Genomic DNA, 16,685 nt, shown 5'->3' on the forward strand with positions numbered 1-16,685 from the left:
AGAACTACCTGACACTGGATAATTTATGAAGAAAAGAGGTTTAATTGACTCACAGTTCTGCAGTTTTAGCAGGAAGCATGGCTGGGAGGCCTCAGGAAACTTACAATCATGGCAGAAGGTGAAGGGGAAGCAAGCACGTCTTACCATGATGGAGCAGGAGAGAGAGAGAGTGCAAAGTGGGAAGGGCTGCACACTTTTAAACAACTCGATCTCATGAGAACGCATTCACTACCACGAGAACAGCAAGAGCGAAGTCCACCTCCGTGACTCAATTACCTCCCATCAGGCCCTCCTTCAACACATGGGGATTATCGTTTAGCATGAGATTTGGGTGGGGACACAGTGAAACCATATCAATCTTGGAAATAAAGAATCTTCAAAACCAATATAGTGAGATTAAATATAGGCAAAACTCTGAGGTTGGTGAAGTTTGCCTTCTGAGCCACTTAATCTTTTGTTGCCTGGATCACAGCTTCCTCGAACTGCTCATAACTATTCATATGCCCCTTGGCAAAACCTGTTCTCAATTTTTTTTACTCTGAGGAATAGATAACTGATGGAGGACCCCACACAGGGGATATTTTCATTTAATCAGGATTTAAGGATTAAGTAAACGAGTTAGATTGTGGAATGTGGAATTTTATGTATCAGCAAGCTTATAAGGAAGGATTTCTTTTTACTTTGGGGCCTCTTGGGTCCCTGAAATCACATTATATGGCTAGTGCCTATTCTGTTCTCTGCATAAGGAAAACTCTCAGTGGTTATTAACTTCTTTTTGAGTTCTCCACTCTGCTGAAAGTTAGCAAAGCTTTGTGTACTCATTCAGCAAATATCAACTTATTGACATTTGTTTAATACAGCAAAGGGAAAAAGGTTAGAAATATTTTTCAACAATTTGATATTTTAACAGTTTCCACCTTCAGGTTATGCGAGGCCTTACAATACCTTACTACCTTTTAAGGTCTTATACACTAAAATCTTAAACATTTGGCTGGGACTAATGTTTAAGTCCAAGGGCTTTCTTTGACTGAACATTTGCCACGACTAGGCACAATATCTAGAATCCTTCCATAGCTCAACCACTTTGGAGTCTTTTCTCATTTTGTCAAGAAAGAAAGGACCCAAACAATGCCCAAATCATACTTGAACCCTAGTCTAAGTGTATTTGAAACTTCTGGTTCAACGTAGGAAGCATTTATGCAACCCTGTGCAAGTACTATCAAGCGCTATGAAGAAATAGATTTCTTTCATGCAACGAAACTTTGATAATTGCTTATGTCTCCTTATGGTCCCATGAGCATGTCACGGTTACAGATCTTTTATCACAGTGGAGATAGAGTGCAAGCAGGGAAAGGCAGATCATAAACAAACAAAAAGTAAAATATACAATGTGTCAGATGGTCTTAAGTATTATGGAAAAAAGTAAAATGAGGTTGGGAATTCTAAGGTTGGGGGAGAGTTGCATTTTAATCTAAGGTAGTTAGGGAAGGCCTCATTGAGGTGACAGTTGACAAAAATTCAAAGGAGATTTAGGACTGAGCCATTCAGATATTTGGGGGAAGAGTGCACCAGGCACAGTGAATAGCAAGTGCAAACACTTTTTCAATTAAGGGTGTACCTGGTTTATTTTAAGCACAGAAAGGAGTTTAGTGTTAGCAGAAAGGATAAGAGAAGGAGGGGAGTAATGGGAAATGAAGTCATAGAGGTGAGAGAATCGATGGGAGATCTTGTGGGGTCTTATAGACCAATTGTAAGGATTTGATTTACTTTAGTTAGAGTGAAGTGGGAGGCTATTAGACATTCTGAATAGAAGTCTGACATGATCTAACTTAGGTTGTTCAAAGGATCACTTTAGTTTCTGTCTTGAGATTAAACCATAAGAGGGCAGGCGTGGAAACAGCATATCTAGTATAACATTCCGGGCAATTGGTTATTAGAATTGTGATGGCAGGGAGAGGGCGTGGGATTCTGGATGTATATGGAAGGAGAGTCAACAAGATTTACTAAAGGATAGGATGGGGATCAGGAGGGGAAAAGTGCACTTAGGGATGTCTCCAAGAGTTTTGGCCTGCATTTGTTAGGAGATGGTAACAATTGAGATGGAGAGGATTGTTGGAGGAATGAACTTTGATGAATAATCAGGAGTTCAGTTAGGAGATGCCTAGTAGAAAATTGAAGTTCAAGACTGAAATTCAAGACTGGAGATTTAAAAAACCTGGCTGTCATCAGCACATAAATGGTATTTAAGAGAAGAAGTCTAACCCTCCAGACATTATTACTCAGACTTCTTTGTCCTCTGGCTTGTTGTTGGATTTTGTCAATGGGTGGCCCTTTCAGGAGAGAAGAAAGAAGAGAAAAGCAAGGTCTGTGTTTTTTCCCCATCAGCTCATGTTAGGCAGCCCCTCTGCTGCAGTGAGAGCTTTCACTGGGTTCTGGTCACTGCTTCTTCCCAGTCCCTCCAGGCCTAGGGCTGATGGAGTGTCAGTTGCTTCTCACTGTTACCAGTCCTGGCTGCTGTATCATCTCTTATTGGCTCCCTTGACCCTGTCCACTCCATTTAACTCTCTTCAGTTACTGCTTCAGAGTATAACATCTTTTTCCTACCAGGACCCTAATGACATTAGCAGATCTAGTAAAAAAATAGTTGGCAAGCAGTGGCACTTGAGTCCTGAGGCCAAATCTATTGTCGATTTGTGATTATCATTTTGATAATTGATAATTATCATGATTCCTATATGGTTATTGAAATTATTATTTTTACTATAATTTAATTTAGTTAATTTTGTTCTATCTTACAACACCATGTATTAGAAGCATGATGTAAGGAAGAAGCAGTTTAGGCTTGTTGTATGATCTTGGGAAAGTCATATCACTTCCTGAACTTAAGTTTCTGGATAAGTGAGCGTGGTAATTACTGCCTCTTAATAAATAACAAGTCCTTCAATATTAAACCTCCTCCCAGGTCCTTGAAGGAAGTTGTTAAAGGAGCACAAAGGTTAACTGCCTACTTTTACATTTGTCTAAAGGTACAATCCTGGTACCTAAAACCCACTATTGCTAGCCAGGGTTAGAAGAGATGGGTAGGAGAAGGGGAAGGCTGTCAGTACCTGCAATGTCAAAAAGCATGCCATTTTAAACAGTTTTCAGTATTTTTTTTTTTCTCAGAATAAATTCTTTTGGTCAAAGTCACATAAGGAAGGGCAGAAAACAAATCTAAAGACTTTGGAATGGCAGTCCAAATATTGACTGTTACCAGCATGTTTCCTCCGGGTCTCCCCACTGAAAGCTACATCTAGGAATGATACACAGTCACGCAGCCCCGGAGTTTGGCAGCTGAGCACCTCTGGATCTCTGGCCTTCAGCACCCGGAGAATAATTCTTAAATCTACAAACTGTCTCGTGCAGCCTTTTTTTTTTCCCTTCTCCTCAAATAATATCCAATTACTGAGTGCTGTGCTGGGAGAACCTGGGGAAACGCTAGAAGGAAACGCAGCTGAGAGCCACTGTGGTTTGACAGCTCTCCAGCTACTTTGAAAATATTTTGGCAAAAACAAGATTTTAAGTAAAACTGTTTCCTTTGGTAACATACCCAAAACTGCAGGTTTTACATTTTCAGTACTATGATTTGGGCCAAAAGTGGAAAAAGAAAAAAAAAAAAAAACGGGGAGGTAAAAGCTGTTCTTCAGGGAGGAAGATAGAATCTAAGAAAAAGGGGACTGTTTCACATGGGATGCAGATATGAGAGTAGGAGGGAAACAGATGGAAGCATATTGAACTTTCTCTCCTCACTTCTTTTCTCTACTAAAGAATTTCCCCGTCAAAACACAAGGCTCTTTTTTTGCCTTAAGATGGCCAGGAGAGGATTCACTGGGGAATTACTAGGCTAGGATTTGTGTTATTGCTTATTATAGGATGAGCAATAGCAACTGGGGAGGGTCAAACCACATGGGTGCTTCATTTCAGGCCATCCTACATTATAGCAGATGCAGGAGGGGATAAAATGGATAATAGTTATCTCAACCCTGTTAGTTGGTCCTTGGAGAATATGCTCATTTATTCTTGCTTCATTTTTTTTTTCCTGATTGCATGCATGCATAAATTCCCTCCGTTTTTGAAAACATCAGCTCTCTCCTATCCCAGGACCTTTGTAGATACCTTCTCTACCCAGAATGCTTTGCCCTCAAACTCCATCGTTCTTTTCAGGGAAGCCTCCCTTTGTCCCACAAGTGATGGTAGCGTTTTATGTTGTCTTTCTGGCCATCTGTTTACATATTCCCCAACACTGTGAATTCTACAAGGGCCTGTTCACCATCACATCCCCAAGGGATGGCATAAGGTGAGTGTTCAATTTAAAAGGTTAGCAAGTTGTCTGACTAAACCTGCTTTTCTTTAGTTTCCCTTTCTCATTAGACTTCTTTCCTAATAATCTAGTTCTCCTTTGTTTTTGTTTCCCCTTATATTGCTCTTTTTTTCTATTACCCTTTCTCCGAGACTTCTCCTTATGTAGAAGCTTTGCCTAAAGCAAGGGTTTGTAGGAAATATACTCTGAACTATATAATGTTAATACTAGAAGGTACTTTGGAGATTACATAATTAAACCCACCTCCAGTTTTATAATTGTGCTCCATTGTCCAAGGTCACAGAGCTAGTTGGGAACAGAATTTAGATTTGAACCCTGTAATCCCAACTCTATGTTAAGTCTTCCTTTTGTTATTGTCACTCTATACAAAGTGTTAGACAAAAGGGTGAGGTTCCAAAAATACTAATCATCTCTCTACAACACAAGCTCCATATCATCCAAGAGTTTGACATCTCATTGGCAAGAAAACACTGCTCCCTGGGTCCTTCCCAAAATATTGCTACTATAAGAATAAAACTTATGTTCAAACTCTGTCCTTAACTTCCCTCAGACTCAGGAAGATCCGTTTATCTTAGCGTGCTAAGGGAAAGATACAAGTTTGATATTTAGTTCCTAAATAAATGTTTATGTCAAAAATAGTGAACCCAAAAGTTCAAAACCCTATTAAAAAGAGAGAAATATTAATAATGATAATAATAACAATAGCTGACATTTATTACTAGCGCTGCTCTAGCAACCTGTCCTAAATGACATATATTTACTCGGTTAATCCCCCATCAACCTGTAAATTAAATACTATTATCCCTACTTTATCAGTGAGGAAACTGAAGCATAAAACAACTGTTCAATATATTTATCTAGTAAATGAAAAGCTGAGATTTGAACCTGAACAGCTTACTCCAGCGTCAACACTCTGTGGAACACCTAGATGAAGATTCTACCCCCGAAACAGAGATAAGTTTTTACAACCTCTGTGAAAGATCCCACTGATATAACCAAGTTCTACCAGGCCTGAAATAATTTGGAGTCAAAACCTTGGGAATGGCTGGTCTTTCACAATTGTATATGTAACTGGCTGCCTTGTTCATGAAGCGCTGAACTGATTCTGAGAATTTTCTTTTATCTGTCTGTTGTCTGTAAATAATTTTCACTTGTTGCCAGTTTTTTTAAAATTCAGGCAATATTCTTTCTCACAAGCTGAAGAACCTATAAAGGGCATGATGGTTTCAATAGGAGTGAAAGTCAAGAGGTGCCTCAGAAAAGGGTTTTGTTACCGCTTCACTGTGGCACTTAGCATGAAATCCAAATTTCACCCACACAGCCTTACAGTGAGGGCCTTGCTCATGATTTGATGTGATCTCCCACCACTCCCTGTGCTGTAGCCATTGCAATACTCCTGCAGCCTCTCGAACTCACAACTGTGTCCTGCCCCCAGGACTTGTGCTCTTGCTCTTATGTGGCAAGTGGCTTCCAGAAAAAAATAGTACAGTTATAGAACAAATTTTTCATGCTATACTTTTACTGTGCAGAACTTTTACTGTGCAGAAAGTTCTTTTAGACAGTGTTGGATTGAGGAATATAAGGCCTGGAAGAAAAGTCAGCATGAAGGAAGTCTTTCAAGGCAGTAAAGGGCATTGGCTTTAAGATGAGATCAGGATTGATTCTTTGCTCTTCCACTTATTATCTCTGTGTTCTTCTATAAATTAATTAATCTCTTTATACCTAGCTTCTGGCACAGAAACTGGATGAATATATGTATCCATTTAATCACCTACAGAGGTATGTATATATATGTGTTATGTATTTTGCCACAAATTCTAGACAACTGCTAGTCCTCAAGGGAAAATAGCAGCAATACCAATAGAATGTAAAGCGAATGAAAGCCACTCTGCTAAGAATTAAGATTCAAATAGATGGTCAGTATGTGCATGCATAATATGTATGTACAAGGCCTAGGCCGTGCCTTAATAGGTCGGAAAGATAGAAGGGCAGATTTTACAAGTAACAGTTTTAGGAGGAGTTTTTGTTTGTTTTTAAATTTACTTTTATTTTTTATTTCTATAGGTTTGAGGGGAGCAGGTGGTGTTTCGTTATATGAATAAGTTCTTTAGTGGTGATTTCTGAGATTTTGGTGCACCCATTACCCAAGCAGTATAGACTGTACCCAATTTGTAGTCTTTTATCTCTCAACTGCCTCCCACCCTTTCCCTTGAGTCCCCAGAGTCCACTGTATCATTCTTATGCCTTTGCATTCTCATAGCATAGCTCCCACTTATGAGTGAGAACATGTGATGTTTAGTTTTCCATTCCTGAGTTATTTCACTTAGAATAATTGTCTCCAATTTCAACCAGGTTGCTGTGAATGCCATTATTTCGTTCCTTTTTTATGCCTTAGTAGTATTCCATGGTATGTATATACCACAATTTCTTTATCTGCTCGTTGATTGATGGGCATTTGGGCTGATTTCATATTTTTGCAATTGCGAATTGTGCTGCTGTAAACATATGCGTCCAAGTATCTTTCTCATATAGTGATTTCTTTTCCTCTGGGTAGATACTGAGGAGTGGGATTGCTGGATCAAATGGTAGTTCTACTTTTAGTTCTTTGAGGAATCTCCACACTGTTTTCCATAGTGGTTGTACTAGTTTACATTTCGACCAGTAGTGTAAAAGTGTTCCCTTTTTACCACATCCCCACCAACATTTATTATTTTTTGATTTTTTGATTATGGTCACTCTTGCAGGAGTAAGGTGGCATCACACTGTGGTTTTGATTTGCATTTCCATGATCACTAGTGATGCTGAGTACTTTTTCATGTTTGTTGGCCATTTGGTACCTCTTCTTTTGAGAATTGTCTATTCATATCCTTAGCCCACTTTTTGATGAGATTGTTTGCTTTTTTCTTGCTAATTTGTTTGGGTTCCTTGTAGATTCTGGATGTTAGTCCTTTGTCAGATATATACATTACAAAGATTTTCTCCCACTCTGTTGGTTGTTTACTCTGCTGTTTCTTTTACTGTGCAGAAGCTTTGTAGTTTGATTAAGTCCCATCTATTTATCTTTGTATTTGTTGTATTTGCTTTTGGGTTCTTGGTCATAAAGTCTTTGCCTAAGCCAATGTCTAGAAGGGTTTTTCCAACATTATCTTCTAGAATTTTTATGGTTTCAGGTTTTAGATTTAAGTCCTTCATCCATCTTGAGTTGATTTTTGTAGAAAGTGAGAGATGAGGATGCAGTTTCATTCTTCTACATGTGGCTTGTCAATTATCCCAGCACCATTTGTTGAATAGGGTTTCCTATCCCCACTTTATGTTTTTGTTTGCTTTGTCAAGGATCAGTTGGTTGTTAAGTATTTGGCTTTATTTCTGGGTTCTCCATTCTGTTCCATTGGTCTGTATGCCTATTTTTGTACCAGTACCATGCTGTTTTGGTGACTATGATCTTATAGAATAGTTTGAAGTGAGGTAATGTGATGCCCACAGATTTGTTATTTTTGCATAGTCTTGCTTTGGCTATGTGGGCTCTTTTTTGGTTCCATATGAGTTTTATAATTGTTTTTTCTAGTTCTGTGAAAAACAATGGTGGTATTTTGATGGGAATTGCATTAAATTTGTAGATAGCTTTTGGCAGTATCGCCATTTTCACAATACTGGTTCTACCCATCCACAGACATGGCATGGGTTTCCACTTGTTTGTGTTGTCTGTGATTTCTTTCAGCAGTGTTTTGTAGTTTTCCTTGTAGATGTCTTTCACCTCTTTGGTTAGATATATTCCTAAGGATTTTTTTACAACTATTGTAAAACAGGTTGAGTTCTTGATTTGATTCTTAGCTTGGTCACTGTCAGTGTATAACAGAGCTACTGATTTGTGTACATTAATTTTGTATCCTGAAACTTTACTGAATTCATTTATCAGTTCTAGGAGCTTTTTGAAGGAGTCTTTAGAGTTTTCTAGTTATACAATCACATCATCAGCCAACAGCAACAGTTTGACTTCCTCTTTACTGATTTGGATGCCTTTTCTTTCTTTCTCTTGTCTGATTGCTCTGTCTAGAACTTCCAGTATTGTGTCGAATAGAAGTGGTGAGAATGGGTATCCTTGTCTTGTTCCAGTTCTCAGAGGTAATACTTTCAACTTTTCCTCATTCAGTATTATGCTGGCTATGGGTTTGTCACAGATGGCTTTTATTACGTTAAGATAGGAAGAAGTTATCTTAAGGTAAGTTTCTGTAAGATAAGGTAAGATCATAAGGGGATGACATAGAGGGGACATGAAGAGAGAAAAGATAGGAAGAAAGCTAGAAAGGATGTATAAGCATCAATTTCCGCTTTCTGATTGCTGAAGGGATGATAGTGTTGTCAGTCAAAAATAATATCACATACCAGTGACGAGATTGGATAGTGTAATCTTTACTGAGGGAGGGCAGAACAAAGTGAAAGTAGGAACAAAAGGTGTTTTCCATTGCCCCTGAAATCCCATTATTACTAGGGCAGGGGTTGATTTTATTTCTAAAATAAAAGTCTGACTTTTTGATAATTGCTGCCTGAAGTCTACATAGAGAAAGTTTCTGAGGCTGTATTTGAGCTCCATTGGGAAGGAGTGCATGAATAAAGAGCAACTTCTGCACAGACACAGAAATCTCCTCCTAAGGTCAATTCTGCCGGCGAACCTGGTCCTATACTTAAAATACCTTTCCTGCATATCATCCCATGACTGTATCCTTGCTGTCATTCAGGTGTCAGCTTAAACATCACTGCTCAGCAAAGCTATATACCTGTCTACCCTCTCTTTGCTCCATACAGCATGACTGTAATGATTTTAGGCTGAAAAAAGCTTAAAACACATATAACTTCTAAGCAACAATAACAACAAAGGAAAAGAACATTCATTAAATCTCCCACACACCTTACTTCAGTAATACTACTTCCTAGTATACTTGACAGGATAAATTATTTATTAATTAAAAGTAAACAAGTAGGGTTAGAGGATACAGCCAAAAATAGATTTGGCTTAGTATAATTAATATTAAGAATTCCATCTGATGTACTTGGCTAACAGGACCAGTTGTTTATTTCAGCCACTTTTCTTTCAAATAATAACATTTTTAAAATCACATAAAGGATGTTTTTTTCTATCCACTGAGAAAGGATAAATGCATCCGACCCTTTATGAGAACTATCAGATAATTGAGAAACAAGTAAAAGGGTGGAGATAGAAGTGGACTTGAGGGCAGTGTACAGCCTTTCCATTTTAACCTAGTACAAAATTTAATAGGAAGATTACTACTAATCTTGACTCTTTTATGCAGCCATCACTGTCTAAATGTCAATTTTAAGTAGGACTGTATGTCCAACTTGTGCCAGTGAGCTGATAAAGGATTTCTGACGATAAGTAATAAAGCCATGAATGATATAGTCTCTGGTTTCATTTTTATTGAAATAGTGAAATCTCTAATAATAATATTTGCTGAAATAGCCTTACCTACAGTCTACCTATTCCTCATGTAAAACATTAGTGCTGTGGTTTGACTGTCTGTCCACTCCAAAACTCATGTTGAAATTTAATTGCCATTGTAACTGTTTTTAAGAGGTAAAAGCCATTGTGGAGAATCTCCATGAGGCCTAGTAGAGCTATGGGGATGGGGCTACCCCCAAGACCCCAAAACTGTAGAGCTATCAGTGAGCAATGGCAGTGTGGGAGAGCTGCAGGAATGAGACTCCAACCTGTGAGAGCTTCTGCATGGGCTGAGTCCAGTAAAGCTATATAGCAGGATTGCCTAAGATGTTGGTGGACCAACCCCACCCCAGTGTGCCCAGGGACATGAACTCAAGAAAGATTAGTCTCCAACTTTAAGATTTAATGTTGTTTTCCCTGTTGGATTTTGGACTTGCTTGGGACCAGTTACCCCTTTTTTTTTCTCTTGACTATTTACCCCTTTTGATATGGGAATGTCTAGACTATGTCCTACCATTGTATCTTGGAAGCCCATAGTTTGTTTTGATTTCACAGACTCACAGCTGGAGAAGAATTTCCCTCAAGATGAATTGTGCCTTGGACTTCACCCATATTTGATTTAGATGAGACTCTGGGCTTTAGACTTCTGAGCTGGGGCTAGAATGAGTTAAGACTTTGGGGGCTACTGGAAAGCAGTGAATGTATTTTGTGTGTGAAGACATGAATTTAGGTGGGGGTGGGCAGGAGCATAATTCTATGGTTTGAATGTTTGTCCTCTCCAAAACACATGTTGCAATTTGTCAGGGTAACAGAAGTAAGAAGTAAGTCCTTTAAGAAGTGATGAGGCCATACGGGCTATACCCTCATGAGTGGAATGAATGCCATCATAAAACGATGAGTTTGGCCTCCTCTGGCATTCTCTCTTGTCTTCTCTTGCCCTTTTGCCATATGACCCTCATGGCAGACGGCCCTCATAAGATCCCATTTCCTTGATCTTGGACTTTGCAACCTGCAAGAACGGTAAGAAATAAATTTCTGCTCATTATAATTTATTGTGTCTCACATACTCTGTTAAAACGACACAAAATGAATTAAGACCCTTTGTCTGAAAAACCTAGAATTGCTGTTCAATAAGTGAGTATTTTTAGGCAGTAAAGGTTATATTAAGCTGTCAAAAAAGTCATCTTTTTGAATATGGAATAAATATACATTAGATATAGTCAAAGACGACCTTGCTAAAACAGTTAATAACAAATCTAGAAAGATTTCAAAGCTTACATTTCAAAACAATTATTAATCAACCTGGAGACTAAATTCTCCCCAGGTGCTTTATTCAGTTCCATTTTTTAATTGAACTGTACAGTGCAAGAAACTTTTCTGAGATCTAATCAGGAAATAACCGGGATCTACAAAAACTACCTTAGGTGATCTTGGTTTATAGCAGGGTTTCTCAACCTCAACAATTACTGTATTTGGGTCAAATAATTCTTTGTTGTGGGACACTCTCCCGTCATTGCTGAATGTTTAACAGCATCCTTGGCCTCTATCCACTAGATGACAGTGACATCCTCTTCCCCAGTTTAACAAACAAAAGTGTCTCCAGACATTGCCAAATGTTCTTTGGAGGACAAAATTAACCCATGTTTATAAGGTAGGGAAAAAGGCTTTCCAAATATTCAGGATTTAGGCCCACAAGCTTATTCAGCGGAATCAAACCTAAGAAAACTGTGCCACAGAATCTAGACTCTTTACTACTCTACAAGCAAACCCATATGAGTCCACCAACATGGTTTGTGGAAGTTAATCAATTGAAGCAATGGTAAACATATGCTCTACATATGAGTTTTATATTATATAAGGTCTTCAGAGAGCACACCTCTTCTGATTTGGACTCTACTTGGTGTTTCACAAACGTTGTTAATTTTTTTTTAGCTACCTTGTCGAGGGCTACTTTGGGTAACATGGATAAGAATTTGGTTTACCACCCCATTCTGTAGTTAAAATTGCATTAAAGTTATTTGAATACTGTGAGGTTAGAGATCTCACCATCAAGTTTACCTGAGGCATATTTTTAAGGCTCAATAAAGTTGAAGTCCTTAAGCCAGTCTTACTGTTTTCAATATTTTAATGCTTCCAGTTCAACTATTCATTCAGAGCATAAAAAGCAAGGATGAGTTAGATGGTCACTTTCTAAGCAATTCAGATTACCCAATAGGTATACATTTTTTAAAGACTAGAAGCACAATAAGGCTAATTTCAAAACCATTTATAGTGATAGGTCTCAGAGTAAATGTACCAATTTACCATAAGACATCACTAGGCTCTGATCATTAATGAATATGTCAGAAATTTCTCCTTTATATTCATATTTATATATTTATCTTTAAAAGTTATGTTCCACAGAGTATCAACCCTCTCATTCTTTAGGGATTCCAAACATGGCCCCATTGGACCAGCTGCCAATCTTGGTCACCACAAATAATTAATCCCACCATGAAATATTTAAAATATGTAAAGGTTAAAAGATCATAAAAATGAGACCATATGTCCAAACATACCACGTGTGCTTTGGCAAGAGAAATGTATGTGTTAAGACAAGTCTTAACCAGCCAGCCAGGGAACTAGATCAAAACCAGGATAAAAAGATTCTTTTCATATAAGCTAGGTATTTCCCTAGCACTTACCCCAAGGTTAGCTGAGATGAAAAAAAGCCAGTATACCCCTATTGGCCTGGCAAAGCCATCTTCCTTGATGGCTGAAAAAAAATAAAGGGACTAGAACCTTATTTGGGGAGATGAACTGCCTTGGTCTAAATCCTGGCTCCACAACTAACTCTGCCAACATCTTAATATGTTGGCAACATATTTAATATCTCTGAGCCTCAATTTCCTCACCTATAAAATAGAAATTGTTATATCTTTCTTCTGGAATGTTTTGAGGATCAAACAAGATAAAGAAGGTTTTAGAACATTTTTGGCACAGAATGAAGGCTGTTGTTCTTATTAAGAAAAAAAATCTATATTCCATCTCATCAGGAATGCTAACATTTTGATTCTCACTTTTACTTGTTTCAGATTATGCTCCAAGACACTGAATCTGAAAAGATGCATCCAGTTTTTCCAAGTGGTTTCACTACCAAGGCCAGTCTCCCCCTATGACAGACCCAAGGAAGATCATTTACAACTAGAATCTAGTCATTTAGGGGCCTGTGTGCTCCCTGGGTGGGCCATCTGCGCTGGTGTGAGGTTTATCTCATTGAAGGGAAAACCAAAGGAATCTTCTTGAATATCAGCACCAGGAAGAACAGTACAAACTGGAGAAGTTGGGGTATGTAGGCAGTGGCTTCAACCCACGCATTATATGCATTCAATTACTCAGAAGACCCTGTACTCCACTTATTTTGGTTGAATAAGCAGACTGTAAAACCAACAAAAAATGGAAATTGCTTTTAGATAGCTAGTGTATGGGCTTCTTCATGTCATACCTCTCATCCTTCAGAACCAATTATCTAGTGTTGATTATACCACTATGTGTCAATATTATTAAATTAAAAATGGTTGTAGCTGGGCATGGTGGCTTGCACTTGTCATCGTAGTTACTTGGAAGGCTGAGCCAGAAGCATTTGTTGAGGCCAGGAGTTTGAGACCAACCTGGGCAACATAGCAAGACACCATCTCTAAAAAAAAGTAGCCAGGCAGGGTGATGGCAAATACCTGTAGTCCCAGCTATTCAGTAGTCTGAGGTGGGAGGATTGGATTGCTTGAGCCCAGGAGTTTGAGGCTGCAGTGAGCTATGATCACACCAATGCACTCCAACCTGGGCAATAGAGCAAGACCCCAACTGAAAACAAAATTTTGGAACAAAACTTTTTAAATTTTTAAAGTAAAAATTCACTTTAATATTAGCTAAGTGAATAAGAATTAGTTTAGATGACCCTCAAGAACAAAAGTGTAGTTTTCCACTCTTTTAATGCCTTTTAGAGCTTATTGTACAATATTTAAATATACAAAAATGTATAAAGAATAATACAGCAAACTTTTCCTGAGGTTAAGGGTCTTTAGGGAGCTCAGCTTTAATCTGGTCCAATTCCACATCTTGTTACCCCTTTTAATACCTACACCTTTAATACTCAAAACTCTGGGCATAGAAATTGTCAGATTCCCTGAAGGTAGCTAAAGAATTAGCTGCAGTTTTCCATTCTACTTTCTTTGTGAGCATAAAAGAGTTTTACATTTTAAAAGGCATATACAATATTTCATTCGGCACTCTGTTTTTACTGGGAAGTTTTGACAGGATACCTAACCTCCTTCATTTTTCATCAAAATGTACTCACTATTATGAGTTTAAAATGTTTTTAATTTTATTTTATTTACACAGTTGTCTCTGTCCTCACTATTAAAATTGGAATGCAAATAAAAACAAAATGGCCATGAACAGAATTCGTATGCATTAAAAACGATTGTAGGAACACACAGGTTTCCATGGAGGAGAGCAATTTTTCTATTTAAATGTATTTGCAATAGTTTCAAAACAATAACTAAATGTAAATAAGTCATTTTTGTTGTTTTTCAATGAATGTGAACCCCAAACCAAACTATAATACCCCTTCTCAAAGGCCTTCTAGGATATTTCCCCAATTTGTAAATTCTCCCATTCTAGTGTAAATTCATCTTAGATAACTAAGATGATTTAGAGAAGGTGCATGCTAGCAAATCCGCTAAGCCTTTTCCTTGTAACCTAAAGTATGTTGAGTTAATGAAGAAATTCAATCTCTTTCTCTAATGCTTATATCAAAAGTTTAGAATTCCTACAATTTTCTTACCCAAGTATAGTGATCAGGAAAATCAGCAAATGCTAAATTGATGGTTTCAGTTTCCCAAAGTTTGGATGAGCCCTGGGATATCATCAAGGTGATATCATCAGATGTATATCTCACCTTGGTAACCATCTTTGATAAGGATGCTGACTTACACTCCTCTGGGTGTGCTGGCCAGCTAAAGGCGGATACTCTCTGCCAAAGTCTCCTCTGAAGACCTGAACTTCAGCTCTGGCACCATTGTTCTGGTCATCCCATTCAGACTTTCCTTGGCCCCTATTCATGGGAAGGGGAGTAAGCATATGTTCTCTCCAGTTTCAAGATGAGGAAAACGAGGTTCTAAAAGGCTCATTTTTTCTGAATCCAGATAGTAAATGATGGAACCAAACAGACTGCACAGCTCGTATTTCACTATCCTGTATTTCACATATTAAAAAAACAATTTTGAGCTAATGGCCAATCGGGTAGTCACTGACTTTGTAGATATTTTAAGTGATTGGGCTTATGCTGACTACTTGTGGGATGTCTAATTTGTTTGCAGGCCTGCTTGGCATGTAGTAACTGTTATGTAAGTGTTTGCCGTTTATCATTGCCAAAGGCATGGCATGCTCAAACTGAGCACCTTAGGCGTCACAGTACGTCAAAACTACCATTTCTGCAGCACCCTTTCCTAGATCCAGGCTTAAGAAGAGGATGATTCCCTTAAAATACAAGCAATTCTAAGCCAGAGAGAATTTCTGCAGCCAAACCGGAGTAGTATTTCTGTGATGCTCAGTGAGCCTTCAGTAATTTCAAGAAATGAAACTATATATAACCCTATCTGTATAAAGTAAGATTAGATCTTTGTAACACTCATTCATCTTGCTGTTGATTTTAAGCTCTCCCTTGATGCAAGCTTCTTCATCTCTGCCTACACAGAGACATCAAATTGTGGGAAGCTTGTTAATTCAGACCAAGACTGCCCTCATAGAATCACATTATTTGGATAAAGACTTGATACAAACATCTCTCTGTAACGTCTATTACAAAGGAATCTTCCTAGGCAAATAACAATATAAACAATGTTAAAGGAAGCTTATTTAAATGTTTCAAGGTAACGTATATTTTTAAATTTTAACTCTTACTAACAATATAAATGATAATATATAGTTACGAGATTTGTTTCTTAAACCAGGTCCACAAAGAATTTCTACTGGGAAATACTTCCTAATAGGCTGACTCTATTTGCTTCTCACTACAGATTTTAAAATATTTTAAGACCAATTGTCTCAGGAATATGTGTCAAAGAAAACAGGTAGTACTGAAGTTTTAAATCTAGGAGCATTTATAAAACTGGTGAATAAATCAACAATTATTAATTTTAGTTCTACAATATGTTTATCTACCTATGTCATGTTTAGGAAACTCATGTTATTAAAGTCCTAGGAGATTACACAAGCAATTTTCTTTCTAGTGCTGAATTTGAATGTTTCTGAATAAATCTCTTTTACAAATGAGAATTTTAAATGAAAATTTCAAATGTCTCTGTACATATATATACACAAACATGTTTATAAATTTGAGAAGATACAAAGAAACCACTAGAATATTTCTATAACATCTATGCAATTTAAATTTTAAATTTGTATGGTCTTACTGTGCGATGTTTTCTGAGAGCCCAAACTTAAGCATTTTCTATATGAGAGGAAATGTTCTGTGTCATCAGTCATAGGTTCACTCTAGTCTTTAAAAATACCCAGTGACCAAGCGTGGCGGCTCATGCCTCTAATCCCAGCACTTTGAGAGGCCAGGGTGGGAGGATCACATGAGGCCAGGAGTTTGAGACCAGCCTGGGCAACATAGCAAGACACCATTTCTATAAAAATATATTTAAAAATTAGCCAGGCCTGGTGGTGCATGCCTGTAGTCCCAGCTATTCAGAAGGCTGAAGTGGGAGGATTGCTAAAGCCCTGGAGTTTGAGGCCACAGTAAGCCATGATCATGTCTTGTACTCCAGTCTAGGCAAAGGAGCAAGACTTTGTGAAAAACAAAAACAAAAACAAAAACAAAACAGA

At 37.9% G+C, this 16,685-nt stretch overlaps 1 long non-coding RNA gene across 2 annotated transcripts in view; it reads left to right on the top strand.

Moving 5' to 3' along the window:
• LOC103215100 (uncharacterized) overlaps positions 1–15,722 on the top strand; it is a 280,042-nt gene extending 264,320 nt beyond the window's left edge. For both annotated transcript variants that reach the window (XR_012092807.1, XR_005238024.2), the window contains exon 4: positions 12,890–15,722. This is a non-coding gene — a long non-coding RNA (uncharacterized lncRNA). The remainder of the gene's footprint in view (positions 1–12,889) is intronic.
• Positions 15,723–16,685: the final 963 nt, after the last annotated feature.

Source organism: Chlorocebus sabaeus, chromosome 4, assembly GCF_047675955.1.
Source record: "Chlorocebus sabaeus isolate Y175 chromosome 4, mChlSab1.0.hap1, whole genome shotgun sequence".
NCBI classification, from domain to species: Eukaryota; Metazoa; Chordata; class Mammalia; order Primates; family Cercopithecidae; genus Chlorocebus; species Chlorocebus sabaeus.